Source organism: Zingiber officinale, chromosome 10B (assembly GCF_018446385.1).
Source record: "Zingiber officinale cultivar Zhangliang chromosome 10B, Zo_v1.1, whole genome shotgun sequence".
NCBI lineage: Eukaryota > Viridiplantae > Streptophyta > Magnoliopsida > Zingiberales > Zingiberaceae > Zingiber > Zingiber officinale.
Genome location: NC_056005.1, coordinates 15089533 through 15101329, shown reverse-complemented (window position 1 = coordinate 15101329; position 11797 = coordinate 15089533). Strand labels below are relative to the sequence as shown.

Sequence of the window (11797 nt, the reverse complement as noted above, 5' to 3'; positions counted from 1 at the left end):
TGCTCCAGCTTTTACAGGACTAGATGTCCAATGGGCAGGCTCCCACAGTTGCCTCTAGGTTTAGATAACCTAGTTCTAGGTTTAGACAACCTAGTAAAAGCAAGACAAGAATTTATTAGCTCACGTTCAGTATTTTACTTTCAGTGGCACTGTACTGGATTAGATATCCATTGGGTTGGGCTCCCACAGTCGTCCCTAGGTTTAGCTAACCTAGTAAACCCTACTAGATTCAGAATTTGCAACCCCGGGTCTAGTTAGGGATGCGCGCACAGCAAGTACAGTAGCCGGGCCCAAACAGCAGCATGATTACTATTTTCACTTATTATGATAATAGCTTTCAAACTCTTAATCTAGTTATGTGAATATAGTGTTAGCTCAGTTTTAGTTTCAGTTTCAGTTTAGTTCTCCTAGTTGATACCATGAGATAGCTCCATGCTTAGATTTTATTATGCATGCCATGTTTCAGTATTTATACCATGTTTCAGTAATTATGCCATGTAACTTCAGTATGCCATGCTTTAACAAATTCAGTGCATGTTTTTAAATAGCATTCTTTTAAAAGCATATTGCATCGAATGCATGTTTTAGTGAGGTAGATGGTTTCTTACTAAGCGAAAGCTTATAGATACTTTCTTTTCCTTATACTGCAGATAAAGGTAAAGGAAAGATGGACTAGCAGAGGAAGCTGAGGGTCAATGCAGTGATGGTGTGTGTGGCAGGAACCTGGAATGAAGATCCTTAGGGAGTTAGCAAATTAAGAACTTAGTTGTCTTTTCTTCAGTACCTTTATGCACTTTTAGACCTTAGAATGTTAACCCATGGAAGATTTGTTTAAATTGTTGGCAATTATGTCAGAATGTTAGTTAATAGATGTTAGAACTTATTTCAAACGGTTTAGAATTCTTATATGAGATTTTGGCACGAACTAGTGCTGAAATCAGAGGTCCAGTGCAAAAATCAGAAACCCAGATCGATCTACAGATCGATCAGAATTGGGGTTGTGCCACTGGATCGGTCAGCTGACCGATCCAGTCGCGAACAAAGAGTTAGCAGAGGGTACAGAAGCTCACTGATCGGTCAGCCGACCGATCAGTGAGCCACTGGATCGGTCTACCGACCGATCAGTGTACTCATGGATCGGTCGGTAGACCGATCCAGCCGCATACAGAAGCCATATAGCTTGGATCGGCCAGCCGACCGATCCAGAGTTTTTCTCCGTGCAAGTGTCAAGTTGGATCGATCCGACAGCCCAATCGATTCATGGATCGATTGAAATGTCTGATTACAGCTAGCAGGACATCCGAGAGGCATAGATTATCTTCCCTAGCATGTGTACAACTCCTAGGTACACCTAGAATATTAAGTTCAGATTTTACAATAATCAGTTTAGTAAAATTTTAATCAATCCAGATTTTCGCAATAGTAATTTAGCACAGCATAATATAGCGATCGGTCTTACAGCCTAGTCAGTAGAAGGCGGGTCGTTACAGAGTGGTATCAGAGCAAGTTCCATACTTCCTACACACACATCAACATTGTACCTACAACTTCCAAGTAAGAACATCTCTCACTTTCGTTATGTTTCTTATTTTCATGTTCAGATATAACTAAAGCATGCTTGTTTATGATAGTAGTTAACATGATAACAATAGTTTCTCTATTATGCTTGTGTTAATCATGTATGTCCTCTATGTCTCTAGAATGGCACGAGGACGCCCAGCTAGAAGGGCACCAGCTACTGAGCCCCAGTATGAGGCAGGCAGTTCAGTGCCTCCCCCAGACCTTACAGCACTAGTGGCTCAGTTACAGCAGCAACTAGCTGAACAACAACAGGAAATAGCCACCTTAAAGGCTAGTCAGCAGCACACTCCCACTGTCACCCCGGAGCCTAACTTAGCGACACTAGTGATCTTAGAGGTTCCACCAGTCCAGCCTACGGCACCAGTAGCCCCAGCAGCAGGAGCGCAGAGTGAAGCATATCTGATCCAGTGGCAGAGAGTCAAGCCAGAGAATTTCTCAGGCAGCAGTGAACCATGGGATGCTCAGGCATGGTTCAAAACACTGGAAAGTACGATGGAGCTTCTGGACTGGCCAGAACATGAGAAGGTGAAGTGCACCTCCTTCTGTCTGATAGGAGATGCACGCATGTGGTGGGAGAGAATCAGAGCGAAGCGCCCAGTGAATCAGATGACATGGGCTGACTTCGAGAAGGAATTCTTTGAGGAGTTCTTTCACATGCGGGTCACCAACCGCCACTACGACGAGTTCACCGAGTTTGGGCAACCTATCAGTCGAGGAAGCCGTGAAGAAATTCAATAGATTGGCTCGCCTATGCCCTGAACTAGTCGACATAGAAAAGGAACGAATCCGGTTGATGCTCAAGATGCCGAGGCCGGAATATCAATGAATGGTCGTGGCGCTTATAGGCCACAAACCACGTAAGAGCTAGTGAGCAGGTTTCAATCACCGAGCATTACCGAATAGCATCAGCAGGCAAGTCCTCGAAGCTAAAGGTCAAGGAGGCTCAGGCACTCAGAAACAGCAGGGCCACAGCTCTCATGGCTCTAACTGGAAAGGGAACTCGCAACAAGCGCAAGCCGTGGAGTTACCCAAAAGGAGGACCAGCAAGCAGCCCAGTTATCCAAAGTGTGCTACTTGTGGGAAATTCCCAGGAGTTTGTCTTAAGGGCACACGAGGATGCTTTGAATGCGACGGGAAGGGCATATGGCCAAGCAAAGGTCCAAACAAGACTGCCTTCCTCACCACAACCGATTCAAGATGGAGGCCACCACACATCGATGCAGCCACTTTAGAAGGTCCACATATCGCATTAGAAGCCCTCCAAATGAACAATGCGAGGATCTACTCACTCACCGAGAGGACGCAAAGAAATGCCTCGGCTTGTTACATGTCGATTAGTATTTTACAGAAAGTACAACTGTCTTATTCGACATCGGGCAACCCATTCATATATATATCCGGGGATTTGTCGAGAAATTAGCGATACCCCAGGTACTCAATAGCCGCCATACGACGTTACTCGTGAGAAATCACGACGCCCACGCGCTCGTAGCAAAGGCCATTATAGCAGCATGAGAGCTCTTTTGTGATCCGATAGTGCTTAATATGACCGACTACGATGTCATCTTCTGAATGGACTTTGATCAAATATGGTGCCTCCATCGAAAAGTGCGTAAAGTCGATTCCAACCTCAAAAGCACGAGTTTATCGGAGAACCCAAGAGAAAAGCCAAGAAATTTCTCTCAACTATGAAGGCACAGAAATTGATGGATTCAGGATGTACGGGATTCTTAGCACACGTAGTCAGTACCAGTCAAGACAAGGACCGACAACTAGCAGAGGTCCGAGTCGTATGTGACTACCCAGCAGTCTTCCCTGAAGAGTTACCAGGCTTAGCACCAGACAGGGAGATAGAATTTGAGATAGAGCTCATTCCCGGCACAAATCCTATTTCCAAAGCACCTTACCGCATGGCCCCAGCAGAACTGAAAGAACTTCATGAGCAATTACAGGAGCTGCTTGACAAGGGCTTCATCCGTCCTAGTCACTCACCATGGGGAGCACCTGTATTGTTTGTGAAGAAGAAGGACGGGAGCATGCGCCTGTGTATAGATTACCGGGCACTGAACCAAGTCACGATCAAGAACAGGTATCCTCTTCCTAGAATAGATGACCTGTTTGATCAGCTAAAGGGAGCAGCAGTGTTCTCTAAAATAGACCTCAGATCAGGTTATCATCAGGTGAAGGTTAAAGAAGGGGACATACCCAAGACAACATTCAGGACTAGATACGGACATCACGAGTTCGTAGTCATGCCCTTTGGCATGACAAATGCTCCAGCTACTTTCATGGACCTTATGAACAGGGTATTCAAAGAATATCTAGATAAGTTCATTATCTTGTTCATCGATGACATTCTTATCTATTCCAAAACTCAGGAAGAACACGCAGAGCACCTGAAAATAGTATTGCAGACCCTTCAGCAGAATCAGCTGTACGCCAAGTTCACGAAATGTGAATTTTGATTAGATCATGTGTCCTTCCTTGGCCATATCATCTCAAAGGATGGTATCATGGTAGACCCCAGTAAGATAGAAGCTGTGAGCAATTGGAAGAGACCCAAGAACGCTAGCGAGATCAGAAGCTTTCTGGGATTAGCAGGCTATTACAGAAAATTTGTAGAGGACTTCTCCAGGATAGCCTCTCCAACGAGCCTACCGAAAGAACAAAAATATCAAGGCGATGAGGATCTGTGAGAACGAGTCAAAAGGAGATTGACCAGGCACCTATTACGCTACCGGGAACGCAGATAGCTTTGACATATATAGTGATGCCTCTAAGTTGGGACTAGAGTGATGATGCAAGATGGCAAGGTAATCGCCAACCTCTAGACAACTCAAGGATTATGAGAAGAACTATCCTACTCATGACCTCGAGCTTGCAGCAGTGGTGTTCGCTCTCAAGATTTGGAGACATTACTTGTATGGAGCTCGCAGAGTGTATGATCATCGTAGTCAAGTACTTCATCACCGAAGGATCGAATACGTCACAGATGGCTAGAGTGGTCAAAGACTACGACATAGACATCCTCTACCACCCAGAAAAGCAAATAGGGTGGCAGATGCACTTAGCGGAAAGTCCAGTGCTACCTTATTATCTCTAGCGACCATGTCACCACCCCTACATAAAGAGATCACAGATTTCGGTCTCGAACTCATAGTCGAACAACTCTACTACGACATTAGAGTCTACCTTGCTTGGTGACATCCAGACAGAGAAATTCACAAAATCAAGCAAGAATTAGCAGAATTAGAAAGTGGAGAATTGAGTGTTCATAAGGTACGCACTCAATGTGTTCCAGATCGTGAAGAACTCGTAGGAAGATTTTAGATGAGGCTCACAAGACTCCCTATGCGATGCATCCAGGCTCCACCAAAATGTACCAGGACTTGAAGAAACGTTTTTGGTGGCCTGGGATGAAGAGAGACATCGCTCGATATGTCAGCACCTGCCTAACCTGTCAGAGGGTTAAGGCAGAATATCAGTGACCAGGAGGAGTCTTGCAGCCTATTCAGATTCCGGAATGGAAGTGGGAAGATATTTCTATGGACTTCATAGTGGGATTGTCATGCCCCGGGTGAGTCTCCACCGAAAAATTTCGGCAGCATCTCCCCTGTATCGGTGACAATCTGAACCTCACATACAAGCAAAATACATCAGCCACATACGGCTGGAATATATGTGCACAAAATGAAACACAACCACGCAGTTAAAAATCCATAGCCTACACGGCTGGATAAAAGAAATGAAAACAAGCATACGACTAATATATAACCCACACGGCCATATCAAAACACAACGGAAAGGCGAAGAGAAACCCCACAAATACAAAAGTCCACGAAACACATCACAGATACAAGTCCACAATACACGTATCAAAAACACAATTCGTTCTCACAACTCTAAATCCAACAAATACGAAGTGTAAGAAAAGAGAAACAAAACCGACAAAGGTCCTCGGATATGACGTGGGAAAGGGGACCGGCCAGCAGCATACTCCAAGCATCTCCATATCATCTACCTACTGCCTGAAACCAACATAATATAGACGGGGTAGTGAGTACAGGGAACTCAGCGGATACAGACAGGATAAAGCATGGTCTACATAATGAGATAGGAATCAAAGAATACAGTCTCCATAAGTAAAGAATAAGAATATGCTATCATAACATAACTCATCTATCCATATCTGATAAAATAACTGTGCATGAACATACCTGACATAATAAATGCACATAACATAAATGTACATACCCGAACAGAACCAATACCCTGCTACCATGATCCGTAAACCCACCGAGTCAACAACATACTCCCGACACCTGTGCAATACATATACGACTGCAAATATATGTAAAGTAAATGACATGTATGCGACATGGCATCCATATGCAGCATACATAGCTCAATCAAATGCAACAATACACAATCACATGCGACTAATATCTAGTAAGCATGTATGCAAAATATCCCCACAGATGCACCGTGCATCATATGCAAAAGTGCATGCATGCTCCATGGTCACCCCCGCCACCTCTCTAGACACCACGACCCCTGTATGGCCGAGAGGCTTGGGTCTGTGACGACTGTACTACCCTCCAGCCCACAATAGAGTGGTCGAGGCGGACAGTCCGCTAGTAGCTATCTAACTACATAGCATCAGGGTCCCTGACTGCTCACAACGCCGGATCTCACAAAAACCTAGTGACCGGGTGGCACAACAGGACAAGCGGCAACTGCTCCAGCTACCACTACCCATGAGTGGCCGAGGTGCGAACCAAACTGATGACTCTCTCAACCACAAGGGAGACAACGGTCATCAGATGCAATGAATGATGAACATGATATATATATATATATATATAATCATCATCCATGCCACAACCTCAACCCTCATAAACACCTCCAATACCCATAACCAACGTAACTACACATACCACTATGCAAATAGAATGTTAATCATGTACAACCCATAACACGTACCAATCACAACCTAGACAGGTATAGACCACAAATACCCAATACAGTCATCCCTACAACACTCTACATGTGTATGAACAATAGAGTCACAGATAACAAGAATAGAGACTGTAAAGAATCAACCCAGATTATATCAAAGATCAAGCAAAAGTGACAAGCAGGAAAACAACAAATAATCTGATTTAAGGAATGCAACCTACTTGTCCAAATATAACCATGCTTTTAAAGTTCAAAGAACTAAATAGAACTTAAGGAAGAAATACCCGCCTCGATATATCCCGCAATCAACAGAACCACCCCACGTCACGCTGCTCGTATAAATCAAGGTCCTGTATCACACATACAGTTCATGTAATATACATATACATATACTACACATAAATGAATCACCTATGAACAAATAACCAATTCTACAATAGTAGCTAGCTATAATTACTACTCCTTCCACTGATAAAGTTAGTTTAACTTTCTACTTAGCTTAACTCCTTCAAGAATTAAATCCCCCTTAACCCCTTTCACACACCAAACAGAAACCAACCTAAACCTCACCAAAACCATTTCAGATTTTGATTAAACCGTAGGTTCCCACAAACACCTAACAGAAAGCAATCCTAAACGTTACCTAACATGTTGCAGATTCTGGTTAAACTACATGCTCCACCCTCAACTACCCAGCACAGAGATTCTCACTCCTGCTAACCAAAAACCGATCAATTGCCATAGAGATTCTAGTGCACCAGCACACTAGAACTCCTAACACCTAGACAACACAATTCTTACTGCTGCTGTCCTGGATCCAGCTTCAAGCATTACACTGGTTTTAATGCTACTTGGGTTCGATCACGAGGAAAGAACAAGAATTGCACATCACTCCTAATATCTACCAACAGAACAAGAAATAAGAGCAGCTAGAAATCATCACCCAATCTGTTAACAACAACAAGAAGTCGATGTCCTTACCTCTACTTCTTCTATCGCCGGAGATGATCACAACTCCGGTGGAAGAACTAATCCAATCAATCTGTGGTGGCCGGAATCACCACATCACCTCTGTCCACAGAATCAAAACCACTCGAATCAATACCATAGGAAGAATCAGAACCCAAATTCAAGGCAGGGAACAACCCCCTTACCTCCAATCCTTCGATTAGGGCTCGGTCCTGTTTCTTGCTAACGAACAGAGAAGGGATCAGAAACCTTGATTCACAGCCAAAACCTACCCGAATCAAAAATAGAAGAAGATCAGAGGATCGATTTCAAGACGAAAACCCACCGCTTACCTTAAGGAATCACAGCTAGGGCTCGGTCCGTGTTTGCCGACGAACTAATGAAGAGATCGGGAATAAGACAAGGGTTCTTACCTCCCTCAATCGGTCGTCACTGGCTAGATCCAACGTCGGTGCCCTCGCTCCCCTTTCGACCGCCGGCCAAAATCCCCAAATCGCAGCTCCGTCGCTGTTGTTCACCGAGATCAGCGAAGGGAGGAAGGGATCGGGGAGAAAGAAGGTTCGGCTATAACTAACCTCTCTTCTTGTCGAAGCTCCGAGGTCCCCTCCTCGCCGGCGCCACCGAGAGAAGACGAAGTCGCCGGTCTCGGTCGCGTGACGTCTGAGATCGCGAGGAGCAGATGAGGAACAGAGAAGTCGAAGGAAAATAGGAAGGCTTCGGGGCTTTATAGCGAGGTTAATCCGAACCTTAGGTTAGCTTAAATTAAAACCTAAGTTTAACCTTAGTCATTTCCTACTTAATTTGGGTATTCCAAACATGCCCCCATCTAACCCTATCGATATATCCTTTAAAACGAGTCATATGGACTCCGTTTAACTCTAGAAAAATTTCTAAAAATTCTTAAAAAATTTCCTAAGGTTATTCCACGATAACCCTAAAAATAAATTCGCATACCTAAATTGTCACGCCCCAAAGGAGTCCCTGCCAGACAAAAATCCGGCAGAGTCTCCCCTGTACCAGTGACAATATAAAGCATCACTACAAGCGAAATACATCAGCCACATGCGGCTGGAATATTTATATACACAACCACGCAGTTATAATAACAACCCACATGGCTGGGATGAAACAATCACAACCACGCAGTTATATATAAAACAGCCCACACGGCTGTACTAAAAACCAACACAGCGGAAAAACGAAAACGGAAAGAGACAAATAAATACAATGCATGCCGGCCCGGCTTAAACACAAATACAACACCAAAAGAATAAGATAGCCACATGGCTAAACACAAATACAATGCCCCGAATAAGAAAAGAATATACAATAGAAAACGAACACAGTCTTCGGATGTGACGTAGGACCCGGCAGACAGGATACTCCGAGCGATACTCCAACCATCTACCTGAAAACATAAATGTATACATGCGGTGGTGAGTATAGGTAACTCAGCGAGTAATAGACAAGATAGTGCATGGTCAATAAACAAACATGGAGATCACAAGTATACAGTCTCAGTAGGGAATAAAGAACATGATCATACTATCATAATTAATGCACCTAAACATAACTGACATAATAACCTGACATATAAACTGTACAAACCACAACTAATATAATGACAGATACATACCCAATCTGGATTCGACACATGGTACAATGATCAGTAAACTCACCAGATCTGCAACAGACCTAATCGTGACACCTGTGCAATATAAATACGACTGCAAATACATGTAAAATAAATGACATGTATGCAGCATGATAACCATATGCAACAATCATATCGCAAATAAATGCAACATACCACAAACACATGCAACTAGTAACTACTAGGTATGTATGCAAATATATCTCCAAAGATGCACTGCGCATCAAATGCAAAAGTGCATGCATGCTCCATGGTCACCCCCGCCACCTCTCTAGACACCACGACCCCTGTATGGCCGAGAGGCTTGGGTCCGTGACAAACCGTACTAGCCTCCAGTACATGCAGCGCTATAGGCGCCCAAAGCGGACGGTCAGCTAAGTAGTTATCTAACTGCATAGCTAAGGGTCCCTGACCACTCATAACTCAAACCCTCTGACTACTGTACCCTCAAGATCCACTACTCCAGAGTGGTCGAGGCTGACAGAACACTGAACGGCTGAATGAGCACGACAGGACTAGCTCCACTCCTAGCTACCACTCTCCAACAGTGGCCGAATGGGCAGCTATAAACAACCGACGACTCTCTCACCACAAGGGAGACAATAGTCGTCAGTATGCAATGAATGATGACATGATATATATATAATCATGATACGAACACCGTCATCATCCATGCAACTCTAAATCCACCTAAGTACCCCACAACATGAGTATAATCATCATGATAAATCCACACATCCCACCGAACACATGTACACAACTACACACGTATAAACAACCAAAAATCTCCAATAATCCCCCTGGACGCATATGCACAGATCGTAAATACAATCAACATGTATCCTCCAATAATAAACACATCAGACACGTGTACAAACCACAAACATACAATCAACATAACTCCTCCAAAAGTACATAACCAAACACGTGTGTACATACAACATGCAAATGTAGGGTCAACCTGATGACTCCCAAAACACATACCAAGCTACATACAATCCACATTATGTACCCAATCAACATGGTAATACTAACAACCCGACTATCCCTACAAGACATACTCTACACGTGTAATCACGACAGAGTAGATATCAAGAGTGGAGACTGTATATGAATTAAATAGATTATCACAAGGGTCAAGCATAAGTATCATGCAGGAAAAACTGCAACCGATCAGGATATAAGATAAAGCAGCCTAAACCATCACATAATAGCCATACACTAAGATCAAGAAAAACTACGTAGAGGCCAAGGAAGAAATACCCGCCTTAAAGTGTAGATCGTGCCAAATAATCCTGTGTCGAGATGCTCGTCCTGAATCCAAGTCCTGCGATCACATAATATATATTTAGCTAATTACATAGGTAGCAAATAGCTAAATAAACTCCCTAATCTAATTAGGGAAAACCCTAATCGAAGTAACTTACCTAATTCCTTAATTCAACTCTTTCTAGGTCCAAACATAATCCACAATCTATTAATCAATCCAAAACTCACTAATCCAAACTCATCCTAAATCCACAACAACCTAACATCATCATCTACAACTAACCAACCCACCACATCAGATAATCCAACCAACAAGCAATCCAATGATCTCAAGAATGATCACATAACAATCCACATCAACCAATCATCATATCCACAAATTTCAACCCAATACAAACCTCAATCAATCCAACACATACCAATAATGATCATGTATCCATTTACATAAATCATTCACCAAATAACCATCACAAATCAACTTATCACAACCAAATCCCAAATTCAAATCAATTAATTCATTTAACACCATCGTTTAATCTACGTGTCATCTACTAACATCAAGAATCAACTCTACAATCCCTTAGAAAACCTAATAGAGTAGCATTCTAATAAGAAAACTAGTAGTACATCACTGGAAAAACACTTACCTTAAGATGAAGCAGCTAATCCAGTAGCTCACAACACCATGATCCCTGTCCATAAGCTAAAAGCACACACACACACCTATCCTTCCAAGAATCAATCCATAATCCAACCATACAGCAAATGATTTGCTGAAACCCTAATTCATAGTACAAAACTCACCTCAACAGTCCCTTATCTTGGGAGGCAACAGCTGATCAACACTCAACACCCACCAGAACCCTGCCAATAGCTGCCAAAGAAGCATTCATACATCAATCCTTCCAAAAATTTGTCCAAGAAGCAATCGTACAGCAATGCATCTGATGAATCCTACAACCAGAACCACACTCACGCCAATTGATCCCTTACCTCTTCATCCGAGAGCTACCAAAGACCCCCAGCCGCAAGAACGCAGAGGACAATGATCGGTCAAGGAAAACCATCGAGTTGTTCCTATGTCTTCCCCTAATCCAAAACCAGAGAAACATCACATTGGAACCCTATAAACCAAAATCTTTGAATCCACAAGATTTTTCCGACGCTTACCTCAATCATCGCCTACAAACGGTATCGCGCTATCCATCTTTGCCGATGACGATCCGCAACCCCCTCCAGTGAACAAATCCAAGAGAAGGACTGAGAGGGGCGTGATCCACCGAGAGAGATGTGAATCGACTCCCCCTTGTCGTGCCCTAGCTCCGCCGGATCACCGTCGATCGCCCGCAAGAAAGAAAGAGGGGG

The 11797-nt window shown here is 43.4% G+C and overlaps 1 long non-coding RNA gene across 1 annotated transcript; it reads right to left on the bottom strand.

Annotated features, from left to right (window-relative positions):
- Window positions 1-6431: 6431 nt before the first annotated feature.
- Window positions 6432-7758, bottom strand: LOC122029767. The gene is made up of 3 exons (XR_006125177.1): window positions 7695-7758; window positions 7522-7611; window positions 6432-6890 (listed from the first exon to the last, which is right to left on the bottom strand). It is a non-coding gene; the product is annotated as an uncharacterized LOC122029767 (long non-coding RNA).
- Window positions 7759-11797: the final 4039 nt, after the last annotated feature.